General features: G+C 38.9%; 1 long non-coding RNA gene across 1 annotated transcript; it reads right to left on the bottom strand.

Moving 5' to 3' along the window:
* Positions 1-4,326: 4,326 nt before the first annotated feature.
* Positions 4,327-7,376, bottom strand: LOC127168875 (uncharacterized). Its single transcript, XR_007828153.1, has 3 exons — positions 7,193-7,376; positions 6,449-6,545; positions 4,327-4,993 (listed from the first exon to the last, which is right to left on the bottom strand). It is a non-coding gene; the product is annotated as an uncharacterized LOC127168875 (long non-coding RNA).
* Between the last annotated feature and the right edge of the window lie 7,060 nt (positions 7,377-14,436).

Genomic DNA, 14,436 nt, shown 5'->3' with positions numbered 1-14,436 from the left:
CTGAAGACCTTGATTAGTTTGTTCAGGCGCACTACTGAACTAGGTTGGCGCAAAACGCTGCATGTAAGTGGACCTCGAGAGAGGATGTTGAGATTTCCTGCAATATGTTCTGAACATGACAATTCAGAGCAGGATGACTGCTAGATTGATGATTTACAACTCTGGTTTCCAGTCCTGGGCATGGAAGACCAAAGTTCGGCAGAGTTTCTGGTGATCCTTGATCAGCTGCTCAGGTCTGCTTAATTGGTGTTGGAGCTAAACTTTAAAAGAGAAAGAAGACAATCAATTATTATGTTGTAAAGTAAAACAAAGTTAAATAATTTTTTTTGGATTAAATTAATATGATATAATATGATATATTATGCGTTTGTAGCTCCCTGGAGCTTTGTTTTTCTGTAGAAATCTCTATCGTACTATTACTCTCTGTTGTTTAAAGTGATAATATAGCTTTATTCCCACCAGATTTCTGATATTATCCATCAAACTAATCTGACTGATCTGATCATTCGATTTTATTCTATAACCGTGAGTGCAATGCTGTGCTGTGCATTAGCATTCCGTTTGCCGGTTAGCCTGCCATTCGCATAGAGTTCTTACTAGAACCAAAAAGTATGATCATATTAGCCCGGTTCTGTCAACACTGCACCGGCTCCCTATTAAACATCGAATAGATTTTAAAATCTTGCTAATTACTTATAAAGCCGTGAATGGTTTAGCTCCTCAGTACCCGAGCGAGCTCTTATCGCATTATAGTCCCTCATGTCCGCTGCGTTCTCAAAACTCTGGCACTTTGGTAATACCTAGAATATCAAAATCAACCGCGGGTGGCAGATCATTTTCTTATCTAGCCCCCAAACTCAATACCCTACATTGTTCGGGACGCAGACACACTCTGTCAGTTTAAATCTAGATTAAAGACCCATCTCTTTAACCTGGCTTACACATAACACATCAACATATTCTTATAATTAAAATCCGTTAAAGGATTGTTAGGCTGCAGTAATTAGGTCAACCGGAACCGGGAACACTTCCCATAACACCCAATGTACGCAGTCCAGCGTCAGAAGAATGGCATCTACGCTAATATTAGCCTATTTCTTTCTCATTCCGAGGTCACCTTAACCACGAGATCCAGCCCGTATCCAGATCAGATGGTCACTGCAGTCCCCCGGATCCAGTCCGAACCCAGCCCAGACGGTGGATCAGCACCTAGAGACGACCTCTACAGCCCTGAATGTCAGCGGAGTCCACATCAACTAGATGAGCCCCAGAGACGGATCCACATTAAAGACCACATCACCTAGACGGCTGTCGGCACAAGACCACGGGAACTTTGGCCAGAGGAGAACTGGCCCCCCGACTGAGCCTGGTTTCTCCCAAGGTTTTTTTTCTCCATTTGTCACCGATGGAGTTTTGGTTCCTTGCCGCTGTCGCCTCTGGCTTGCTTAGTTGGGGACACTTTCTCTTAACACAATATTGCATTTTATTTTATTGTTTTTGATTAACTACCTTTACCTATAATGTGAGTGTTTAATGTTGCCTTTGGTTTGCCTTGATGTACTGTTTCCTATTTAATACTGTACAGCCGCCTTGTCACAATTCTGTATTGTTAAAGGCGGTATATAAATAAAGGTGACTTGACTTGACTTGACTTGACCTCGTCACCTAGACGGCTGTCGGCACAAGACCACGGGAACCTGGTGAGTCCTCTGCGCCTGGCCAGAGGAGAACTGGCCCCCCGACTGAGCCTGGTTTCTCCCAAGGTTTATTTTCTCCATTTGCCACCGATGGAGTTTTGGTTCCTTGCCGCTGTCTCCTCTGGCTTGCTTAGTTGGGGACACTTTCTCTTCACACAATATTGTATTTTATTTTATTGTATTTGATTAACTACCTTTACCTGAAAATTTTGTGTTTATTGTTGCCCTTGGCATTGTTGATGTACTATTTCCTATTTAATACTGTACAGCCGCCTTGTCACAATTCTGTATTGTTAAAGGCGGTATATAAATAAAGGTGACTTGACTTGACTTGACCTAAAGAGAGCAGCCCGGAAAATGGAGCGCAGCTGGAAGAAAACAAAATTAGAGGTTTTTCGTACTGCCTTGCGTGAATGTACCCTATCCTACAGAAAAGCATTAAAAACTGCAAGATCTGATTACTTTTTGACTCTTTTAGAAGAAAACAAACATGACCCTAGGTATTTATTCAATACAGTGGCTAAGTTAACGAAAAATAAAGACACAACAGGCGTTGACTTTGCCCCTCAGCATAGCAGTAACGACTTTATGAACTACTTTATTACCAAGATCAATACTATTAGAGATAAAATTGTCACCATGTAGTCATTAATTACAGTCTCGCATCAGATATATCGCGCTATACATCTCCTGGGGGACAATTCCACTCATTCTCTACTATAGGAGATGAAGAATTGTATAAACTTGTTAAATTATCTAAACCAACAACATGTATGCTAGACCTTATTCCATCTAGGCTACTAAAAGACTTGCTTCCAGATGTCATAGGTCCTCTTCTGAATATTATTAATTCGTCATTGTCTTTGGGATATGTCTCCAAAACCTTCAAACTGGCTGCTATTAAGCCTCTCATTAAAAAAACACAACTTGACCCCAACTAATTCATTAATTACAGACTAATCTCAAACCTTCCTACAGAAAAATGGTATCTGTGAGGATTTCCAGTCAGGTTTTAGATGGTATCATAGTACTGAGACTGTTCTTATTAGAGTTAAAAATGATCTGCTCTTGTCATCCGATCGTGGTTGTATCTCTTTGTTAGTGCTACTGGATCTTAGTGCTGTGTTCAACACTGTTGACCACAACATTCTCTTGAACAGATTTAAAAAATTATGTTGGCATTAGTGGTAGTGCATTGGCATGTTTCAAATCGTACTTATCTGACTGCCATCAATTCGTAGCAGTGAAGAGGTATCATATAAATCACAAGTGCAGTATGGAGTACCTCAAACCTCAGTACTAGGGCCATTACTTTTTATGCTTCACGTGTTACCCTTGGAAGATATCATAAGGAAACATGGTGTTAGCTTTCACTGTTATGCTAACGATACTCAGCTCTTTGTTTCTTCGTGGCCCGGCAAAACATACCAATTTGAACGGATTGTGTAGTTGAGATAAAAAACTGGACGATGAGTAATTTCTTACTGCTAAATTCTGAAAAGACAGAGGTGCTAATTATTGGACCTAAAACCTCTGCGTGTAATAACCTAAAACACTGTCTAATACTTGATAGCTGTTCTGTCAATTCTTCGTCATCAGTTAGGAACCTAGGTGTGCTATTTGATAGCAATCTTTCCTTCGAAAGCCACATCTTTAGCATTTGCAAAACCACATTTTTCCATCTCAAAAATATGCTCCTATGCTCTCAATGTAAAATGCTGAAATGTTAATTCATGCGTTTATGATGCCTCAAGGTTAGATTATTGTAATGCTTTATTGGGTGGTTGTTCTGCACGCTTAATAAACAAACTACAGCTGGTCCAAAATGCAGCAGCTAGAGTTCTTACTACAACCAGAAAGTATGACCATATTAGCCCGGTTCTGTCAACACTGCACTGGCTCCCTTTTAAACACCTTGCTAATTACTTATAAAGCCTAAATGGTTTAGCTCCTCAGCACCTGAGCGAGCTCTTATCACATTATAGCATTATAGAACTGGCCCCCCCGACTGAGCCTAGTTTCTCCCAAGGTTTTTTTCTCCATTCTGTCACCAACAGAGTTTTGGTTCCTTGCTGCTGTCGCCTCTGGCTTGCTTAGTTGGGGACACTTAATTTTTAAATGATATCGTATACTATTTGAACTGAACTGAGCTGAATGATGACATCATTGACTTCGATGATGAACTGCCTTTAACTGAAAATTGAGTGTTTACTGTTGCCCTTTTGCATTATTGATGCACTATTTCCTATTTAATATGTACAGCCGCTTTGTCACAATTATGTATTGTTAAAAGCGGTATATAAATAAAGGTGACTTGACTTGACTAGGTGAGAAGAGAGCGATGTGTTTAATGAGAACTTTCAATCCACTGAAAAATAAGAAGCAACATGAAGTCACAGATGCATATTTATTCATTCTTGTTAGTCTTAATATTATTCTTAAAATAAGTTATCATTACCTTGTGTTTTATTGATGATTTTCAGTCTCTAAAATAGAAAAGTTCTATCAGTTATGAATGGCATCATACATACATCATATGTAACGATATTTAATAACAGTTTTAACACCGTGAGCAAAATACAACAAAATACAATAGAACCTATTATAATCAGTGATGCTGTCTACCCATACGGAAATGTAATATATGTGCTTATATGAAATACCCATATATTGAATACATGTTTATATATGCCATATCCATATATGATTCCTATTAGAAAATGGAACAATTTCATATATTGACATATAAGTCTACCCCATACAAAAATATATGTTTATGTATGTATAATACATGCATTGCCATATATGAAATGTATATAATTATTAATATATGTGAGATATATGTATGTTTTTATTATGTTGTATACAAATTAGACATATATGCATGAAATATATGGTATCATATATTTAATATTTTAATATGTGATCTTTGATCTTTAAATAGAGGTTGTAGACACATGTAAGACACTCTACAAAGTTGCAGTGCATTGCACATTTCACACCTTTAGCCTTAAATGTTAAATGGTACAGAAAGTTACACAAAGAAGCATCTTTATTTAAACAGAATTTATTTAAATAGAAAAAAAAAAGTTACTGACCTGCACAATCAAACAGGACAAAAAAGAAACAATTACATATATAACTGATCAAAACACTGAACAGGCATAAGAAACAGAACATCAATTGTAGTGGTTCAGCTAAAGGTCTACAGGTTTGTATTCCCACAGCTTGGTTAGTTTTTTGTTTATTGCCATCCCCAGTAGGCCCCAGGTGAAGAAATTTCTGGATTCCAGCATCTGTAAAAAAAAAAAGAAAAAAAAAAAAAAGTAAAAGTTAGGTTTTTATAAGATAATTACAATAAATTTTCTGCACCATATATGATTTCAGGAAATGCACCACATTCAAAAGCAACTTTTTAGCTTTGGTAGTGTTGGGTGGTACAGTAAACTAAACTTGATTTTAGTCAACATGATATTAAAATATAAAACCTGCTTAAATCTTGCAATCCAACATTGTACCAAAGTTTAATTTAGGTTTTTAGTTAGAACTGTGCCTGTATCTTAAAGTGATTAACTACTATAAGATGACAAATATACTGAGTATTAAACATGGTTGGTAAAGTTAAAGATTATTTTAAAACTGCAGAATACTCATTATTTATGTAATAATTATAAATTGTAGTTGTAAAATATTCCCAGATACCACAAGGACATGGCAGAACAACGACAGAGCACAGCCTGCATGCCCATTCAAATTATATGTCTCTATATACATGAAGAACTAAACTATAGTAACCCAAATGCTCAATGACAGAGTTCACAGGTTACAATTTAATTTGCTATTTAGCATCAATGAAATAAAGTGTTTACATTCATAATACCTAATATGTGCATTGAGAATGTGGCCTGGAGAAAAGAAATAGAGGGGTGGAACTATGACATGGGTTTTTGAATGACAATTTTGATTAAATCCCCTAAAATAAGGTCTGCGGTTTACACAAACTCATAATATTTTCACGTTTTATTCTATGACATAAAACACACCAGTTAAACCCCACTCTTGATTTTTATTTATTTTTTTTTTTTTTTAAACTGTTATGTTTCTTAAAAAAGGTGGTTGCTAACATGCTGCTAAATGGGACTACAGGCCCTGTCGGAGGCATTAAACGTCATCACGCTGAACAGTTTATCAATTTACAGTATTTTCCAATTGTAGTATAATTTATGGTACAATTAATTGTAGAATAACCAATTAATTAATAGTTTCCCGCATGCAACACAAGTCTTCGGATGGAAGATGCTCATTTGATCGCTTTCCTACTGATATGGGGACTCTCTCTGTATTTGTACCATAAATATTACAATTATTCCATATAAACACCACATTTACTGCCTTTGTCACAGTCAAAGTGAAACTTTAATAATCTATAGTGCTTAAAGCCACGTTACGGCCACATGAAGCTGTTAGAAAGCAGACAGATTAAGGATTTTCTAGAAGCAAGGATAAAATAATATTTTGTGTACCCACCCTAACAAAATTAGAGCTGAAATGTGGTACTTCATTCACTAAAATAAGTTTAATCTAACCATATCCCAAAACTCACTCACTCCACTGTTATTTAATAGATTAAATGCACTAGAATTGTATTAAATAGTACATGGAGACACATTTTTAACTAAAATATTTTGTTGATTTGATTTGTTTACATGTATATTGCAGATGCTAGTTTTGGTTTCAATAAAATATTTAACCTTTTCTGTGTAGATGCTCCATCATTCACATCACTGCCATCCACATCTGCAGGTTCGGCCTCCATTTCTATTTTCTGAGAATGTCGGGACTCATTACCTTGTCATGGGACACAAACAAGAATAGCACAATTATCAGCAATGATATGAACAAAATTTACTACGATAGATTAACCATATGTTTAAAACCCCACAATCACATCCTTTAGTGTAACTTACTGTACCTTTATGCAATATGCACATACATGTGCTTACGCACCCACTCTAGGCATGTCACGGACATGTCAATGCACTTGGTGCAATATAACCAAGTACTGTCATTTACTATATGAATTCAAGGTGCTTGTATTTAAATAATTCCATTTCGTGCAGTTTTATAGTTCTAGTCTAGACTACATCTCAGAGATAAACATTATAATTTTCATCCATTATTTTTGTCAGACAGCTTTAAATAATTTCCAAACGTGGCATTGCTTATCAAGTGAAAACAATGAGCTCACAGTATCTCCATACAGATTAACCTGTTACCCAAAAGCTAAAATTAACTTTAACGCGAGCAAATTGCAAAACACATCAATGCAGCTGTAATCATAACATCATATATACAACAATGACAGGGAATATTTAAAACATTAGCTGATCTATATAGAGACAGAGGCTCTTGCAGACCAAAACAATCATATAACACTTAGTTTCTATGTAATATTAGTGTAGGAATAAAGCGTTGAGTAAATTAGTGTAAATTACCTGCACCGCTGCCACATTCAAAGGCGTTTCATCCACTCCACTCAGTGATGTCGGTCTGTCTTCGTGCCCGTCTATAAAATCATTGTCGTTTATTATGTGAAGGTACTGGCACATTTGTTATCCTTCCACTAAGAAAAACATCTTACTGCAGATGACTGTTTGTTTAGCCGCAGCCAATGCTCAGACTCTGCCGTTAGCGCGGGTGTGTTTGAATTTTGGCGCATGCGCAAAAGCGCTATTGTGACGTTCACATACAATCGCTCATGTATTTTAATAAAATGCATTTTAGTTCATTGATGATGAGAGCACATATGGACAAACAGTTACATGAAGTGTTTCCCCCCTCAATAACTCTATAATACATTCCTACAAGTAACTTTTAGTACATTGGCATTTTTGAACAGGTTATATATTCATCTCTACTTTTTCCCCCAGAAAACTAAATTGAAACAATTAATAAAGTTAAGCAATGAATTGTGTTATATGATTTACAATAAGCAGTATCTTTTAGGCATATATGGTTAATAAACTTGCATAAATTCAGTATATACATTGGTAACAAATGGTCAAAACATAGAGTACCATATATAATTTTGATATATATTGTTAACATATATGGTCATAACATATAATACAATATATAATTTTGATATATATTGTTAACATATATGGTCATAACTTATAATACAATATATAATTTTGATATATATTGTAAACATATATGGTCATAACATACAATACCATATAAAAGTTAAACATATATATACTTTCAATATATGTTTATATACAAATTGTACTATGGGAAATTCATATATGTTATAAACATATATCTACATATATCCAGAAAATGGATATATGTGATAATAATATATTGCCCTATATTTAACATATATGAGAGTAGCACTTCTGATATAGGTACATATATGTCATATATTACATTTCCGTATGGGTACACTGGATGAGGCATGGCACAACACTACAAATCCCTCACAGCAAATTGATGCCACGTTCTATTTATCATGTACTGACACAAAGTTCAAATGATTTTCAACGGTCGCTTTGATTTGCATCCAGCATAGACAGACAATCTGCATCATTGTGCATTGCATTCTTGGTATACAATACAAATCACCAAAGGAAAAAAAATTCTATTTACTTTAATATTTTTTAGTGCTTCTTGCACTTTATTAGAATAAATGGACTAATACTTTAATCCCTTGTGTTATTAATGTTTGTGGTAATTTTTGTTTATGTTTTTGAAGTCTCTTATGTTCACCAAGAAAACTGCATTTATTTGATTATAAATAAAAACAGTAACCTGGTCCAGATGGGTATACACCAGAGTTTTACAAGACTTTCCTCACAGATGTTGCCCCTCTTCTTCTAGAGGTTTTCAATGAATTGTTAGAGAGGGGTCTTCTTCCAGCCACATTCTACCAGGCATCAATTTCTTTAATACATAAGAAAGGAAAGGACCCACTTGATCAAACATCATATAGGCTAGTGAGTCACCAAAATATTAGCTAAAATGATGGCCTTTAGGTTAGAAAAAGTGCTCCCAGCAATAATTCATGAGGATCAGACAAGTTTCATTAAAAACAGACAAATGGCTCACAACATCAGAAGATTATTTGATATAATATATTCCTCTCATTCAAGATCTCATTCTGAAATACTTATTTCGTTAGATGCTGAGAAGGCCTTTGACAGGGTCGAGTGGGATTATCTCTTCTCGGCCCTGTCGAGGTTTGGTTTCGGTACTATATATATTTCATGGATTACGCTCCTTTATGCATCCCCACTGTCATCAGTACAGACCAATAAACTCAGGTCTGATTACTTTAGGTTGACTCGTTCTACTAGACAAGGTTGCCTGTTATCGCCCATGCTTTTTGCATTGGCAATTGAACCTTTGGCAATCTCTCTGCAAAACTTGACTGGCTATAGTGGGGTTGTTCGAGGTGGAGGGGAACATAAAGTATCATCATATGCGGATGATTTATTATTATATATATCCAACCCATCTAAATGTCAGGTCGCGGGTTTGATATGTCACTTCTCCTGCACGTGCTTTTTGTTTTTCATTTCAAAGTGGCGGCCGCAAGCAGCTGTTTGTCTTTTGCAATCAGCGCGACCGTGCACTTGCTTACAGTTGATTCCAATTCTTTCATTTTCTCCACTCTATTTCTACTGCTTGTTTTCGTTTCTTCTTTGCTAGTGTGTTTTGTCGTTTTGACTTTACGTTCTTTTAGTTGTCATGGTTTGTTTTTTCTGTTTGCCCAGTTATTCCTCTTGATGCCTGATTTCTCCGTGATCTTTGGCCTGTGGCTTATGGACTTAGAGCTCATCTTATTCTGACGTGTGAGAATTATTGCTTCCTGTGAGGAGAGATTGTCTGCCTGGAATCTTATCTAAGCTTGCTTTGGAGGACTGTTTTCACTGCAAATCGGCTTCTGGATTATGACATCTGCCTGCTTCTGTCTGTGCAAGCTAAAGCTGTGTGATGTGGCCACCTGGACTATGTGATTCTTGCCGGGACATTGCTTTGATATTCCTTAATAAATCAATTTAATTTGCACTTCTGCATTTGAGTCCTTTATCCCAAGGAACCCTGACACTAAATCTGTTCCTGTGATAGTTTCTGCTTTAAAAACATTTTGGACAAATATCAGGTTATAAACTTAATATGGAGAAAAGTATACTATTTCCAATTAATAATTTAGCTGATCTGCAATCTTTTGAAACCCTGCCCTTTAAAACTTCAACCCAGTTTGAATACTTGGGGATAAATGTCACTAAGACATTTGAAGATCTATATAAAGATAATTTTTTTAAATAACTGGACCAAATAACACAGGATCTACAGAGATGGTCTCATATTGCTATTTCATTAGCAGGGAAAATTAATATAATAAAAATCCTTCCAAAATTTTTTGTTTTATTTCAGTGTATACCAATATATATAAAGAAAAGTTTTTTTTCACAGTCTTGATAGTTATTTCAGAGTTTATTTGGAATAGAAAGGTACCCAGAATAAGGAAAACAGTTTTGCAGAGACCCAAATCAAAAGGTGGAATGGGCCTACCAAACTTTCAGGTCTATTACTGGGCGAGTAATATTAGGATGATGGCCTACTGGTTACAAAAACAGTCCAAATTATGGGTGAGCATAGAAGGGGCTGACTGTTATCCTTCCTCACTCTCAGCTTTACTGTTTTCACCTCTACCTACTATACCTTCTGGTCTGTTAGACTATCCAGTAGTTTTGCATACACTCAAGATTTGGTCCCAGGTCCGAAAATCTTTTGGCTGGTGTTATGAATCCTGTCCGGTCTACCTGCCACCAGAGATCGCCTGTGCATTTCACTAACATTTCACACTACAGACTGTTGCATCACACCCCGGACTATGTTTCCCATCACCCATTGCGCTGATTACTCAAACACACCTGTATCCAATCAGACGCTCTATATAAGCTTTGGACTTTCTCTTGCATTTCGCCGAGTATTGGAGTTTTGGTTCGTAGTATTGCATTGTGTTTCCTAGTTTCCTAGTGTTTCCTAGTTCCCTAGTTCCCAAATTTCCTAGTTTAGCATTCTTGCCTTGTCTCCTCGTTTTGTCTGTGCTGCTGCCTGCCCTGTGGATATCTCGCTCATTTATTCGGATTACCCTTTTGCCTAACCCCTTGGATTATGTTCGCCGTTTATCGACCCTCGCCTGCTTCACGGACTACTCTTACGTCTTGCCTACACTGTACCTGTCTGCCATTGTTCGGCCCTGCCTGTTCGTGACCATGTCTTTGCCTTTGTTATTCAATAAAAGCTTGCATATAGATCCGCTCGCTTCACGTCTCCCTCGCTATGTTACAGCTGGCAAGATGGTTCTCTCCAAAGCTCCCTCGTAATAAATCACATCCCTCATTTAAAAATACAATATTTGATGACTGGTTTGGAAAAGGAATTCATAGTTTTATAGACCTATTTATTAATAAAAAAATTTTTTATCAATAATTGCTCAGATTTTATCATTTGAGCAGCTACAAAATAAATACAACATACCTCTATCTCATTCTTTTAAATATTTGCAGGTGCAAAACTTTGTTAAACAAAATAATCCAGTATATCCCAATTCTCCAAATCTAATGGAAATGATCATCTTACATGATCCTCATAAGAAAGGAGGCATTTCATACATATGTGAAACACTTTTTCAGTTGACAAGCACATCAACTCTACAACACTTAAAATCTTCCTGGGAGGAAGATTTGGGTGTGGAAATTACAGAGGAGCAATGGGAAACAGCCCTCAAACAGATTCATAGATCATCGGTATGTGCAAGGCATGGCCTTATACCGTTTAAAGTAATACATCGTTTACACTGGTCTAAGCAAAATCAACTCAATAAGATATTTCCAGAGGCAGATCCTTCATGTGATCGTTGTGGGCTTGTACCAGCATCATTGGCTCATATGTTTTGGAGCTGCCCAAAATTATCAACCTACTGGACAAGTATTTTTCTGACATTTTCGAGAATATTTCAAAGACCTATTTAATTAGATCCACTGATGGCGGTTCTAGGTATTGCTGATCTGAGATAGCTAAAAACAGTACTGAACAAAACATGGTTTCATTTATCTGCCTACTAGCACGAAGGTTAATACTATTAAACTGGACACAAAAAGCTGCCCCTTTGTCATGAATCTGGTCGGTGACCTACGGTCCGCTAACCACCAGATGTCACTCTCACCCTGTCCTTACACTCAGACTGTTGCTCTACACCCTGGACTACATCTCCCATCATCCACCACACTGATTGCGTCGTCACCTGTGGCCAATCAGAGGCCCTATTTAAGCCCCTGACTTTCCCTTGGTGAGTCACCGAGTATTGTGGAGTTAATGTGGAGAACTGTGTCGGTTGCGTTTAGCACTCCCCTAGTGCTAGCACCTTTACAGTGTTGTTCCTTAGTTTCCCTGAGTTTCCTAGTTCCTAGTTCCAAGTTCCCTAGTTCCCGAGTTTCCTAGTTCCCGAGTTCCCCGTGTATAGCTTTCTCGCCTGGCCATCTTGTCTCGACTGTCTCGCCGCCTGCCTCCTGAACTCTTGCTCGTTTCTCGGATTATTCCCTCGTCTTATCCCCACGGATTATGTTCGCCACGGATTGACTCACGCCTGCTACACGGACTACTCTTGTGCCTCGCCCCAACATACCTGTTTGTGATTGTTTTGACCCTGCCTGTTCAACCATGTCTTTGTCTCGTCTTGTCAATAAAAGCTCGCATTTGAATCCGCTCTCCTCTCATCTCACTCACACCATTACAGAATACTCCGTCACACAAGGATCCAGCAGCTTCACCCCCGGACATTCAACAGGTATGGACACTTCAAGGATTTTATTCAGATTAAAACAGGGACCACGTTCATTAGAGCAACACATCCGTGAACTCCTGGCAATCACTAATCATTCAGATCCCCCGGACTGTATATTAATCGAAATCTTTTGTGATGGCATAAATGAGCCTTTAAAGGCGAGACTGAGACGCGAAGGTCCGCGTTCATCACTGGCTGCTTTCTTGGACTATGCTTTACTGTGTGTGGGCTCACTTTTCACTGTGGGTGTCGCGGATGAGCAACGCGACATTGCGGCCCGGTCAGCCGCGAAATTTAGTCCACCACAGACCCCGGGACATTCTTGTTTGGTGGTCGCTACTCCGGTGTTGACTCGTGCTCGCAAAATGGCTGTCGCGCCGGAGCGCGTTCACAAGATGGCGGCGACGGAGCTCCGTCACGTCACAGCTGCTACCCCTGAGCCAAGCAAAGCTAAAGCTGTGTTTCCCGAGTCAAGTCAAGTTGCAGCTGTGTTTCCCGAGTCAAGTCAAGTTGCAGCTGTGTTTTCCTGAGTCAAGCCAAATTACAGCTGTGTTTCCCAAGTCAAGTCAAGTTGCAGCTGTGTTTCCCGAGTCAAGTCAAGTTTCCGAGTCCAGTCAAGTTGCAGCTGTGTTTCCCGAGTCAAGTCCAGTTTCCAAGTCAAGTCAAGTTACAGCTGTGTTTCCCGAGTCAAGTCAAGTTGCAGCTGTGTTTCCCGAGTCAAGTCAAGTTACGGCTGTTGTTCCTGTGTCAAGTCACGGCTGTATCTCCTGAGTCAAGTAAAGTCACAGCTGTCTCTCCAGTGCCAAGCAAAACTACAGCTGTCTCTTCCAAGTCAAGTCAAGATACAGCTGTTGTTCCAGTGTCAAGTCAAGTTAAAGCTGTGATTCCTGTGTCAAGTCAAGTCATGGCTGTACCTCTTGAGTCAAGCAAAGTCAAAGCTGTCGTTCCTGAGTCAAGCAAAATCTCAGCTGGTCTCTACGAACCAAGTCAAGTCACTACTGATCTCCATGAGCCAAGTCAAGTCACCGCTGATCTTCACGAGCCAAGTCAAGTCACCACTGATCTCCATGAGCCAAGTCAAGTCACTACTGATCTTCACAAGCCAAGTCAAGTCACCGCTGGTCTTCATGTGTCAGGTCAAGTCACTACTGATCTCCCTGAGTCAGGTCAAGTCACTACAGATCTTCACAAGCCAGGTCAAGCCACAGCTGGTCTCCATGAGCCAAATCAGGCCTCAGCCGGTCTCCACGAACCAAGTCAAGCCACATCTGATCTCCATGAGCCTGGTCAAGTCACAGCTGATCTTCATGAGCCAAGTCAAGTTATTACTGCTGTTCCAGAGTCAGGTCACGTCCCGCCTGACGGCCCAGAGTCAAGTCACGTCCCGCCTGACAGCCCAGAGTCAAGTCATGTCCCGCCTGAAGGCCCAGAGTCAAGTCACGTCCCATCTAACGGCCCAGAGTCAAGTCACATCCCGCCTGACGGCCCAGAGTCAAGTCATGTCCCGTCTGACCGCCCAGAGCCTCGCCATGTCTCATCTGACACCCCAAGGTCACGGCCTATTGTTGTGGCAAAAATCTTTGCTTGAGGCTCTCGATCAATAAAGACAAATTGCGCAGCTGCGTTTAAAGGTTTATTTCTTGCAAGAAAGGTTCACAGTCGAACAGATACAGCGCCCTGCTGAGTGTGACAAAGGAGGGAGTTATCGCCTCCGCTTTATATCTCTTTGCACACCCACCTGACGGCCCAGAGTCAAGTCATGTCCCGTCTGACCGCCCAGAGCCTCGCCATGTCTCATCTGACACCCCAAGGTCACGGCCTATTGTTGTGGCAAAAATCTTTGCTTGAGGCTCTCGATCAATAAAGACAAATTGCGCAGCT

This window comes from Labeo rohita, chromosome 1, assembly GCF_022985175.1.
Source record: "Labeo rohita strain BAU-BD-2019 chromosome 1, IGBB_LRoh.1.0, whole genome shotgun sequence".
NCBI lineage: Eukaryota > Metazoa > Chordata > Actinopteri > Cypriniformes > Cyprinidae > Labeo > Labeo rohita.
The sequence above is the reverse complement of the archived record's forward strand: the minus strand, read 5'-3'. Positions and strand labels throughout refer to the sequence as shown.